This window comes from Platichthys flesus, chromosome 3, assembly GCF_949316205.1.
Source record: "Platichthys flesus chromosome 3, fPlaFle2.1, whole genome shotgun sequence".
NCBI lineage: Eukaryota > Metazoa > Chordata > Actinopteri > Pleuronectiformes > Pleuronectidae > Platichthys > Platichthys flesus.
In genome coordinates, this window is record NC_084947.1 from 15,646,227 (window position 1) to 15,658,934 (window position 12,708).

Below are 12,708 nucleotides of genomic sequence, written 5' to 3' on the forward strand. Positions count from 1 at the left end.
GGTGACAGGCGGTCAGCCGCACTGCCACAGCAACTCGGCCCTTCGTAACAAAACATGGAGATGCTGTCCACAGACAAAAAGTGAATTACGTCTAAATTTACCCCACCGCCTCTCAGTTTCCAGTCAAGGTAAACCCACAGAACGAGTAGTGCAGGTATGACCAAATTAAACTTTTGTTTGTGATGTGCATTCGCCCTGAGCCTTCACTCATCAACAGGAGCACAAGAGACAAGTCGCTTCACACAGGGAAAAAGATGAAACAGGAGAATGACTCAAAACAGAGCTCATTTCATCAAACTAGTCGTTTCACTGTTGCTTCTTGAATGCATTTTTATTTTTAATGCTCGTCGGTTAAGTGGGGCTGCTCCCCCCCCCCCCCCATCTCCCTCGTACTGCTTTTAATTACTTTGCTCATTATTACGTGTTGTTGTTGGACAAAAACAAGGCAGAACTCATTACACATCCACAGATGAGGAACCTGAATCACTCGCAACACGGGGGGGCCACTGAGGGAACTCTGTATTTACTTGGAATGAAATACAAACAGAACAGGGACACAGGGAAACAACATCGAGCCAAAGCCCAGAAAGGGGAGAATATCGCATTAACTTGCTTAAATCATCACCCTAAGTAAGTTACTTTATATTCCATATAATGATTCCTGGGAGAGTTAAACTTGTGACAACAAGGATTCTACACTGAAGACTGTGGCAGCGCACTTCTTTCCACTTCTTTCTCCTCAGGTCCCTCCCTTCCTCTGTCCCTCCCCACCCGCTGCCTCCCTACCCAGACACTGAGACTGCACTGAGTGCTTTTTTATTTTAACGTGAATGAGTGGCCTTGGCCGTCATAAAGGACCCTCGCTTTTATAGACTTGGAGCGGAATATTTACAAGATAACCCCAGTCCAAGGACGGCCCGGGCTATTTGATACCAGGGTCGGACTCTCCCTTCTCCTCTTCAGTAAAAAAAGTCTAAAGCCTAAACATACCCCCGCCCCTGACAGCACCTCTCCATGTCAGTTGTTTTACTCGCCTGCGCCGTAAGGGGACGAGACACTTTGAATATGAGGAGAGGCAGATGTGTGCGGCATTCAACAAACATGTCGCCGGCACCTTTTGTTCCCCATTTACTTTTTGCATTAAAATGATAATGACATTAACAATGGAGAGACAGAGTTTTGCAAAACTGCGTTCAATTATTCAAAAGGAAGATTCAGGTTAACGTTTGTATTTGAACGGTGTTGTGAAAACAACTTGCTCAAAATGTGTCTGTGTTGTCAGGACTGAAACAAGGCAGGACATTAATTTCACATATTAAATTGATGAGAGACAGAACTGTTTGTTCCAATATGAGTGTACTAATCCCATTTCCCTCATATCAAGAGAGGGACACTGTTACATTTGAATAAAACTGAAAGACTTTTAGACAAGGCTAAAAAGAAAGGAAACGATTCAAGAAAAAATATCTAGAGTCAAATAAAACAGAATTAAATGTATTACTTGATTCAAAGGGAGCTTTAGAGATTTAGGTCCAAGCACACTGTTAGGGAAGATAACTATGAGGTGGTTTTGTAATGGAAAGAAAGATTTTAGAAAGCTTAAACAAAACATTACCCTATTAGATGCACACATGAAACAAACTCCTAACTTCATAAATTCCCCATTATGGAGAATCACCATCGAGACTTACTGGCAGCTTTTGTTTCTAAAATGCACAAGATCTGTGCATGTACCTGACTGACCGAGTGTGCACACACACATGCATGTGTATGGAAGGGCCATGTTGGGAGTGCCACCCAGACATTACCACTGTAAACAGTGCAGGCCTCCTTCCCTGTCCAGGCCTTTTGTTCCTTCTGCGCAACCATTGGTTGGGACTTAAATGGCAAACACTCGGGGGCTGCTAGCTCGCCTGACATGGTTTTGTTTTTGGCCTATTGAGGGGCAATGGAGAGCTTCTGTTTCTATGCCCAGGCACAATGTGTCTCAAAAGCAGCATGGCTGAAAAGAGAGGCCCCCACAAAGACTGTCCATTCGTGGAGGCGCTGCATGCATGCACTCACATAGGCACAGGCACATGCACCAAACCGACACACACATACACACGCAAACACATCATGATGCCCGGGCATGGGTCAGGACCCACAACCTCGCCACAGACGGTGGTGGAGGTGGAGCGCGCACACGTAGGTAGGACCATGCACACAGTCGCACACTCACAAGCATAGAGTATCATAATCTTAATCAAGCATAGAGTATCTAACTGCGCCACTTCACTATACTACACTCGGTCTTCACTCACATGTACACACAACCTCTGCTCCACTTTGAAGTCGCACAATGACGTCTGGCATGCACACATGCACACACACCTCCCGGGCGCCTTCAGGACAATACCAGGCAAAGAAACACACACACACTCCCACACACACACTCCCGCACACACTCCTCTACAATGTCAAGACATACACACATCAGTCAGTCACAAAGAAGGAGGAGGAGAAGGGCTGGAGAGGCCCCTTCTGCACCTGTAGACCTGTAAGAAAGAGACTTGAGTCTGAGAACTTATATACGGCTCTCCTATACACACCATGTAGTCTCATCCTTATAGAAGGATAGAGCTCGGCCATTAACACCACTGACACATGCTTTGTGCGATGTAGGATATAACTGCTAGTATCTAAAGGAGTGTAAACACATTTCGGACTTTATAGCAACAGTAGTCATGACCAGCACTTCACCCAAAAACCTCATCAGCATTAGAAGCTCAAAAAAAGAGTTGTGCAGTGGGTGTAACGCAATGAAATGTCACCCGATGAGTCACAATCTCAAACAACAGACTATCGGACACAGAAAGAGAAGAAAACCCTTATGAGCAAACTAGTGGAGCTGCACAATTTCACGTTTAGCCCCAGATCGTCCGAAACTGAAGGTGCACACAAAAACAAAAACACACTCACACGTACACCTGCATGTTTTCTAATAGGTGAGATGACACCGTCTACCTAGCAGCAGATTTCAGCAACAATTCAAACACTGTGTGATTACACCGCTTGGTATCTCCCAGGGCAGTGGGCACACAAAACGAAAACATACTTCAAAAGATAAAAAACCAGAGGCTGACAGACATGCGGGAGGACACAGACCACCGCCGAGCTCAAGAGGTATTCACAGCATTCGGATTTAAACAAACAAAACAAATCCGGCTTAGTAGAGGTGACTAATGCACAGCCAGAGAGCGACATTACGCTTCTGAAGGACATTTTCTGTACAACTACTACTGATTTGCACGTAGGTTTGGACTAAGGGTTTACTGAGAGAGAGGTTTTGAATCTACGTCTAACAACAGAGTGTTCTGTAAGAGCCCCATTGTCTGTTTTTTTGTCTCAAATGAATCACCATACACACACACCTGGTGTCCATGTATAGAGGTACTTGTCACGTGACCTTTTGATCCCATGCATTGTAGCACATAGGGTGGAGGACAGGAGAGGAGAGGAGAGGAGAGGAGAGAGGGTCAGGTGGGGGAGGAACAGGCCAGGGGTGGAGATAGCAGAGTGGGAGTTGAGGGCGGGGCAGGTCTGAAATAGATCACTTAAGGGAACAAAGTGTAATTAATGGGTCGCCACAGATAAGAGGGCTCGGGCCCTATCTGGGAATGTGCTAATGGAGTTGACACACACTCAACAAGATCAGTGGACAACCCCTCTTTATGTGTGTGTGTGTGTGTGTGTGTGTGTGTGTTCATGTCTGGGAGCGTGTGCATGTGCATGTTCACAGGCGTGTTTAACTTTTAAGGACACGCGGTGGATAAATCGTGGAAGAAGACCGCCAAGGTGACGGGTTAACCTGGGTTTCTCCATGACGAAGATCTGCCGTCGATGCATTCGCAGAAATCCCAGACGGAGACAAACGTGCGCACACGCCCATAACACACTGCCATGTCTACGTGAGTCAGCCTCCCTAACTCACATCGACTTCCCACCTCACATCAAAACATGAATGATGTTATTACACTTGGCCTAGGCGGGACGCCTTCTGTCGCGGGGATGTGGTTGTTTACGGAGAGATGGAGGGGGAGGAAGCCGCCTGGTCAAGAGAGGGTCAGACCCGAAGTGTTCTAAGAGAAGCAAACTGACACAAACCTCTCCTCACACTTCCTGCCTGCGTGTGTCCCTGCGTCAGGGGAACCCGGCTGGAGCCAAGGGGCCTGGGGAGGGGGCAGGGGAGGGTTTGCAGGCGCCCACGTGCGCTGGGACAGTGAGATGGCCTGTGATGGACAAGGCAAGACGAGGAGGATTTCCCCTGTTTGTCTGAGAGAGCGGAGCAGCCGCGTCGCATACACACAGGGAGAAGTCTGTCTCCGGGATGGATTTCTTGTGTGAATGTGTGTGGCATGGGGTCAGGCATCTGGTTGGTTTTGTGTGTAGTTATGTGTGTGCGCCTCTCTCAGGGTCACAGACCCCGGGGCCATCTCCTTCAGTCTGGTTTAGTCAGACAAGCCGAGGCCACATTAACACACTGCATGACTTAATAATGTAAGGGCCTTTGGTTTGCCCAGTAAATACAAGGCCCTGACGGCTGAATAATCGAGAAGTAAACACACATCTTACATCTTTATGGAAATGAACGATTTAATGTCATTACAGTCACCTTGACAAATCAATAAATACCTAATGAAGTAAGCGTAACAGTTCTTAAAACACAAGGGCATGACCTCGACAACAGCAAGGTGTGCAAGGAGCTCTGGGTGAATCCTACATTTTGCACAGTGATGTTAAATGTGTCAATAGCAGCCTGGAAAAAGAAGTGTGTTTTGTATGTGTGTGAATGTGTGATGTAGCAGTCAGGGGTTAAATAGAGAGAGACGAGACTCCAATCTGTCAGGACAAGGGAAGAGCAGCTTCAAAGACTCAACAACAAGCCCTTTCTCTCACACACGCACACTCACACACACACACACACACACACACTCTGACGGACAGTCCATTGCTCCCAGCATATCTCTACTTTGTCCTTGGACTGTCTGAATACCACTGGAGGCGAACATGATTTGAGAGAGCAAGTGGGAACAAGAGAGAGTGAGACGGAGAGCAGGGAGGAAAGAGGGAAATGATAGAGGGAAGGAGAGGGAGAGAAAGGAGGCGCCCCTCAATGACATCTGAAGAGATAACTCACTCTCCAGAGCTTCTTTTCTCTTGCTATCACTTTCCGGGCAGCACTCCTTCCACATAAGGCCTTTGCGTGTGTGTGTGTTAACTTTGTGTGTGTGTGTGTGTGTGTATGAATGAGTGACAATAGTGTATGTGGGAATACCGAGTATGTGAAGGTGAAATAGGCAAAAGATTTTTGAATCTCAATGAGAGAATCTAAAGAGCTATCAAGCACATTGATGTGCATAGTGGGGAAAACACATTGTATAGGTTCGCCAGAAAAACAAAAGTTGTCAGAGATTATGTGTACAACTATAATTAACAAAATATAAACATGACATGGAAAAAAATGAAACGGTTTTGCATGTGACTTGAGCTGAGAGTTGCTGTAGGAACTGTATATTCAGGTCACAGTCATTGAGCTGTGAATCCACACTCAGACGGCTGCTTCAGCAATGATGCACGGAACTCAACACAAACAAGCGCCGGCTCCTCTCTTGATTGAAAGTTAACTTTGGGGAGACAAAGCGCCGGGCCACCAGCGGGTCACAAGAATTGTCGAAAGCACCCAAACAAAACAGCAGGAAAACACAAAGTGGCTCGCCGCCGCCACTGTTGTCAGAAACGTTCCCCTCTGTAAGCGCGGGCAACTGTGGGGAAGAGTTAACCTTTTGATAAGCTGCTTGGAGCCCTGGCTGTATGCATTTTTCATCGAAATGCATGAGTCAGAAAGAGAATAATTATCTCCTCTTGCTCTGTGGAGAGGCAAGGGGTTGCAGCCCCCAGTCTGCTCTTCATAAATTAACTAAGTGTACTGAAATGAAGCAACGCTGACGAGCAATGAGAGAAGCTGAGCTAATTCATCACCCAAACACAGAGGAGATGTTCACAGTTAAAACTTCACACACATGATGGACTCTGGAATTTGGAATTTGCAAGTTGTATTTAGATGTTCCTTTCACTTTATAACAGAAACAACTCTCCACTCTAATATTCTTTTCATTCCAGCGTTGAATAAACTTAAGACAACTGCAGGCCTGCATTCAGGCCAATGACAGCACTGCTCCAAATAATTGCTTCCTCATTCACTTCAATGAGATCACTGCATGTGCAGCGAAGCTGTTGTTCCTGACTGGCAGAAAGTTGGCATCTGGCACTGCACTGTGTTGGCCGACCAACTATTAACTATTAACTGTTATTTACCTTTTAAATAATGAGGCGGTGACTATGTTTACATGGAAGGCAATATTCAGACTATTGACCTTGTTCAGAGTAAGACATTATTTCCGTTACCTAGTTCACATGAGTTGCTAATAAACTATTCCATTCATACTCCTGTTTACATGCCACAGAGCATAGTCTGGTTATGACTCATGTGCTTTACGTCATACGTCTGACGTCCCGGGTAAACCTTTTTGAAAATATCCCCATTGCGATCCTTGCACCAATCACAACACTTCATGATATGCATATCCTTTTAAGTGTGTAGCATAATAACCCAGAAATGTCGCATCCTCATACAACACTCATCCAGTGCACAGGACATGTGCTGTCAATCAGTTACCGTCTGTTGATGTTACAAAATATTGTTAATATTCCAGGAGGATGTAATAATGTGATTAAGATATATTTATGTCTGCATTAACATCTATAAGATCGAAATACATCACACGTTTTAATTACAACTTATTCCGAGTATTATCTTACTTGGGTTGAATCAGAAAATGCTGTTTACAGGTGCATTATTCAAACTATTGATTTAAACAGTTTAATATCGGAATATTGGTGTCCATGTAGGTTATAATACTGCTTGGGTTTAATCAACTAAACCAATGTGATGCAGTGCATTGTTGGACTGAAAATGGCCCAACTGCTCTGGAAGACTTTCCTATAATCAGTACGAGAACAAACACACACAGGGACACACAAGCCGAGCTGCCAAACAGTGCGAGGTCACTGATCCCTGCTTCAGAGTGGCCACGATCACCTCGAGAGGAGACACACTCTACACCCATCCTGGCACAGACACACGTTAACACAGAGACACGCAGAGAAAAATAATAAAAATACAGAGCACCCACCCCAACCGAGCCCCAAGACCTTTATCCAACAGCGTCAGCTAACATCAGATACACACACAGGCCTGACCTGACCTTGCAGCACTTCAAGATTAATCAAAATTGTGGCTGGGATCAGAGGTGTGGGTACGACGGGCAGAGAGAGTCATTCATTTTGTGCACGTGTGTATATTTCTGCTGTATGTGTGTGTATTTGTGTAAATGCGGTGGACAGGACAGACTCAGAGATTGAGAGAGGAGAGGTCAGGGGAGGCGCTCACCCTCTCAATCCTCCACTATTGACTTGTGAGAAGAGAGGCCGCGCCGAGCGGTCAACGGCAAATAGAATAAACTGATCAATAACCTCGCACTTGTCAGGAGAGACGGAGGCACCTTTAAAGAAAAAATACAACTTGAACTATGCAGGAGGGGGACATTGATCAAATCATGTAGAACTGTGCTCGCCCAGTTTTGACCTCTATCCATGACATGTGTGGAATGCGAGGGACTAGAGAGAGAAAAGGTGTCACAGCACTTCAACAATGGAGAAGCATAATTGAATAGAAAATTAAAACGTAACTGGAACAGAAATAAACAACTGAAACAGCTGTAGAAAATAGCTTATTCCTAACGGCACACAACTGAAGAGTGTGTTCGAGTGTGTGTGTGTGCTGGAGGTGGCTGCTTGTTACGGTAGGTGTTGGAGAAAAGCGAGAGGTAAAAAAAGCCAGCAGGAAAGGGGGACTGGGAGAAAGGGGAAGGAAACTGGGAGTGAGAGCGGCAGAAACACAAGTGCGGGAAGGAAGAAGAAAGGAGAGGAGAAAAACTACCCTCTGTCATAATTTAAACGAGCCGTGGTCTCCCAACGCTCTGTTTACAATGTATAATTTATGCCTCCCAGTTCAAACACAGCTTCATCTGCACTCAGCTGCTAAGTGATATGATTTCACTTTTTATAGCACACCCCCACTCCCACCCGTCCAATCCACCAGCACGGTCCCTCTGTAATGCAGGCTGGTGTGATTCTGCACGCCTCATGCACTGACTTTCAACTGTACAGGCCCCCAAGGGCTAAAGTAGCATATTAAACCCCTCCCTAACCCCATCCACTTCCCCCCCTTAAGCAAAACCGCACTCCTATACACACACACTCGAGCACATGCGCCCTTGTGTGCACGTGCGCACGCACGTGGACACGAACACCCTATACACTGCCTCATATTTTACAGCAGTTAAAGTTTCTTTCTGTATTTATAGCTCTGTTGGTGAGCGGTAATGTCCCATTTCACAGCACCACACTCTGACCTCTGATCAGAGCCTCTCTCGTGACCCCACGGCTCTAACTGAGTTGCACTAATACGCCACTTAAGTTACTTCGGAGTAATGGCACTTTTCATGTGTACCATCCACACTCCAAACATGCATGCACACACACGTACACCCACACGGATATTGTATTGAATATCACAAGGGTGGAAATGTTGGACGTCTTTATACACAAAGGGGCTGTCATCCTTAATTAAGACCTAGTTTCCACAGTGTTAAACCGAACATTCCTTAATACGAGTTATTGGTAGTTGTTAAGAGAATTAGTCACGTAATTAGAAGATGTTTTGAAATGCATTCAAAATGTAACTGTTGTACAAAAGTAGCTTTGTGTGGTGTGGATCAGGATTTAAAATATTCAACGGAAAATTGAAGTAACATATAATCACTTCGTCTCTTATGTGACTATCAAAAGACATCATGCCTACCAAATCACCTTATACCCTCCCCTCTATTCTCATTATACCATTATGTTACAGATCTATTTATCTGACTTCTTCAAAGTAGCACCCCTCTGCTTTTCCTTTTTCTCTGAGCCGCTCTCCTCTACTTTCCCATGCACCATCTCATCTATTCATCATGCTGCTCCCTTCTCCTGTCTTCCACTATCCCCTCGTTTTACTTATTCTCTGCCATCTCCTCCCTTCTTCTCTCTCAGCGATCTGCCTACATAGTGTGTGCGCTAGCAGAAAATTCCCACTCCATCTCTGGGGAGAGCTGCGTTTTTCTCTGCTCTGCTCGTGTCTCGTTCGTCTCTTGTATGTTTTCCACGCTGGCAAAGCTTCCTCTTCCTGCATGCAGCAGGGAGTGCGCTCAGTCTGAGGCTGTCCCATAAGGGACCCTATAGTGTGATGTTACAATCCCCCCCATCCAGCGGGATCCTCTCTCTATCTTCCTCTCTCTCCGGCTGCTCTTTTCTCTCTTGCGCTACAAGACGTTCATGCCCTCTTTTTCTCTGTCTCTATACTTTATCCTCTTTTCCCTCACTTACTTTCTTAATCTGTTTATCTGACTCTTACCTCTCTTGACACTTTCCACCTCACATGCTCTCTCTCTCTCTCCCCCACTCTCTCTCTATCGCACCGACACAGAAACACTTTAAATGACCCCTTCTTCCTGTTTACTTTTCTGTTTTCCTGTCTTCTTTTCCTGTCGTTGCCTGACAAAGTCAAAAAAAAAGTGCAGATCCTGCAAATATTGGCAAGAAATACAGAAAAAGGAATAATTCAAAATCACAATTAACTGAGGCCTGCAATGGAAGCGTGTTTTGAAGGCCAGGGTTCAAAAAGTCTATCATCCACCTTAAAGCTTCTGGTCCAGAGTTACATTTTTTTTGATACATTTTTAAATATGACACTCTTTTTGGTGCTTAGCCTCCAACTGCACACTGCGTGAAGCCTGGAGTTCTCTAACAGTCCAGTCCCAACTGTTAAACAGCCCAAAGCCTGAGTCTCCAGGGAGGTGGATGTTGTGTTTGTGCTGCGGTCAAAATGTTACTTGTCAGCCAACAGAACAGGGACCCCTGCCATATGGCTCAGGGCTGTCCTGCTCCAGTGTTTCTGTAAGGGCAAAGTATGATGGGCCACCCCACAGATCCTGAGCTGTGCACCACACCCTGTGGCTCACATAGAGGTAAAGAAAGATGACCCAAACACTCACTCAAGCAGCAATACTGTGTGCATAGAGAAGAGGGCTTTCATTCATATGCACTCGCACAATCTCTGGCATTTCGCAGGGAGTACAATAATTTCTGGTCAGCCTCACTTTCTTTTCGCCTGTTATATCAAAAGTTCTTCACTCAAATGTTAAATTTCTCTTCAACTTCAGCTTCACACAATAAAAAAAAGACGATGGCCTGAAGAAACACTGGCTCCTTGCCTATCAAATACATTTTTAAGGGAACTTCTGAACTTCTTTGCGATGCACGAATGGTAAATGTGATTTCCAGTGTTCGGTTCCGGTGATACCTCGTTGCCTTTATGTATCTGTCCCTGAGGAAAAATGCTTCCTCCAATGACGAGGTTGCTGGTGGCACGAAAATGTGAAATTCTCTACTTTGTCATTCATTTCTCCTCGACCTTGTCCGTATTGTCTCTTCAAGTCAAGGTGTTGAAGTCAACCACTTACAAAGGGGATGTCTCTTCTTGAGCATTTCTGAATGATGGTGTGCAGTATACTAAAGAATTATTCCTTGCTCCCATAGTCAATGTCAGGAGAAGGGCCGTAGCAGTAAACAATGTCCATGTTTATTCTTTCCAATGTGTGCTCTCCGGGCAACCTTCGACATTATGAAGGCTGCTGCCTGGTTGTGCGTTGTCGTCTTCATGGCCTGAGTACAGCAGCATTTCTGTTGTAAGTCGCTTCCCGGCCGACTATATTCCATCTTGATATGCTTATTATGAGTATGGGAAGATTTAAATTTCCCATCTTGGTAGCCTCTTGTACAGTCTTTTCAGCTTCCTGATGTCTGTCTTTTCTCTGGGCCGAGATTTCTTGGACTACTACCATTGATGTAAATGGGTAACCCCTCTGATTTTCTCACCCAGTGTTTTAAACCTCTACGTTATGATGCCTACATGTACATATACAGCCACAATATTAAAACCTATATACATATATATATAAATTAAGCAGTAAATGGTTATTGGTGTATAGGTAAATAGAGTATGTCCTCCTGGAACTTCTAAAGATATAAACAGAGTTTAAAAGGTCGAGGGAGATTTTCAGTTTGTAAAAAATGAAGAGTGATGCCTTGACGAGAAAAGATGAGGTGCTGTGTGGGTGAGATTTCCTTGACCTGCCATCTATGGACAAGGTCTCCAGTCAATTAAGGTTCTTGTACATCCGACTCCATGGCTATGATGTTTGCAGCTCTTATTGGAGATTAACTCGGAGACCTCTAAATCCACCTCACAATTTCATTTCATTCAACAGGATTTCTTTCTCTTTTCTAAAGGTTCATATGGGCAAAGTGATATGGGGGTGGACAGCGGTATATATGTTTGTATGCAAGTGAATGCATATGCGTGTTTGTGCATCTTTGTTCTTTTCAGCATGCATCTTGTGACTTGTCTGTGCTGAACCAATAGACAGAGAGAGAGAGAGTTCTTTTCAGCAAGCATTCTGGCATGCGCATGTGAAAGAGAGGTGTTAAACTGAAACACAGAGAAGGGGATTCGGGTTAAAGCTGGATCACCACTCTAAATATTGCTCTTGGCATAGGGTGACACATTTGTCCAATATCAGAGGCTGATTCCAGGCCTGAGACCTGGGAGCAATCACAAGGTGAAGAGCGTCTCTTCTTCTTTGACAACGTGTAGGTAACACAATCCTTAAGTGTAAATGATGTGCACAGAGGGCCTACGGCATAAGTACAATGATTACAGTTGTCAGTCATATGCAGACAAACATGCATTTGAACACATGCACACATGTCTCATGAGCGACGAGTACAGGATGTTTGTTTGGGTGGAACTTGAACCTGTCTGAGCCCCAGGACCACAGCCAAGCAGGTGCTGGTGCACACACACACACACACACACACACACACACACACACACACACACACACACACACACACACACACACACACACACACACACACACACACACACACACACACACACACACACACACACACACACACACACACACACACACACACACACACACGTGTAAGAACACCTGGGCTGGACTTCACAGCACTGTCAGACTCACAGGAGCTGTCACATACTCACAGAACGAATGTGACCCCTAGAGCTGAGGGGGGCACACCTGTGCCATGGGAGACCGCCCCTTCTCAACATTGACAAAATTGTAGGCATTTAATTGGCACTTAAACCTGCTCACTGCTAATAAGGTTAGCAACATCTCTCTGAGCCATCTAAACAAAGGGACAAAGAGGCTGGAGAGGCAAAAGGGATAATAGTCATACAGAAAGTATCTTTATCATCAGGTACTGCCTGAAGATTGAATACACTTGAATGTAAAGACTAGCTTTCTGGCAACCTTACTAGTTCCAGGCTGGTGGCCACAGCTTTGGTAAAACAGTCTAAGTCTGTGTCTTCACAGAGCGGTACAGTGAGCAGCTTAGCACTTTACGCTGCTATGAGCAATCATTACAGCCAGTCACACGTATGCATGAGAGCTGAGTTTCCGGGGTTCCTTGCTC

General features: G+C 45.2%; 1 protein-coding gene across 1 annotated transcript in view; it reads right to left on the reverse strand.

The window, feature by feature from the left end:
* The window catches only part of arb2a (ARB2 cotranscriptional regulator A), a 150,768-nt gene that overhangs the window by 6,857 nt on the left and 131,203 nt on the right, over positions 1–12,708 (reverse strand). The window lies entirely within an intron of this gene.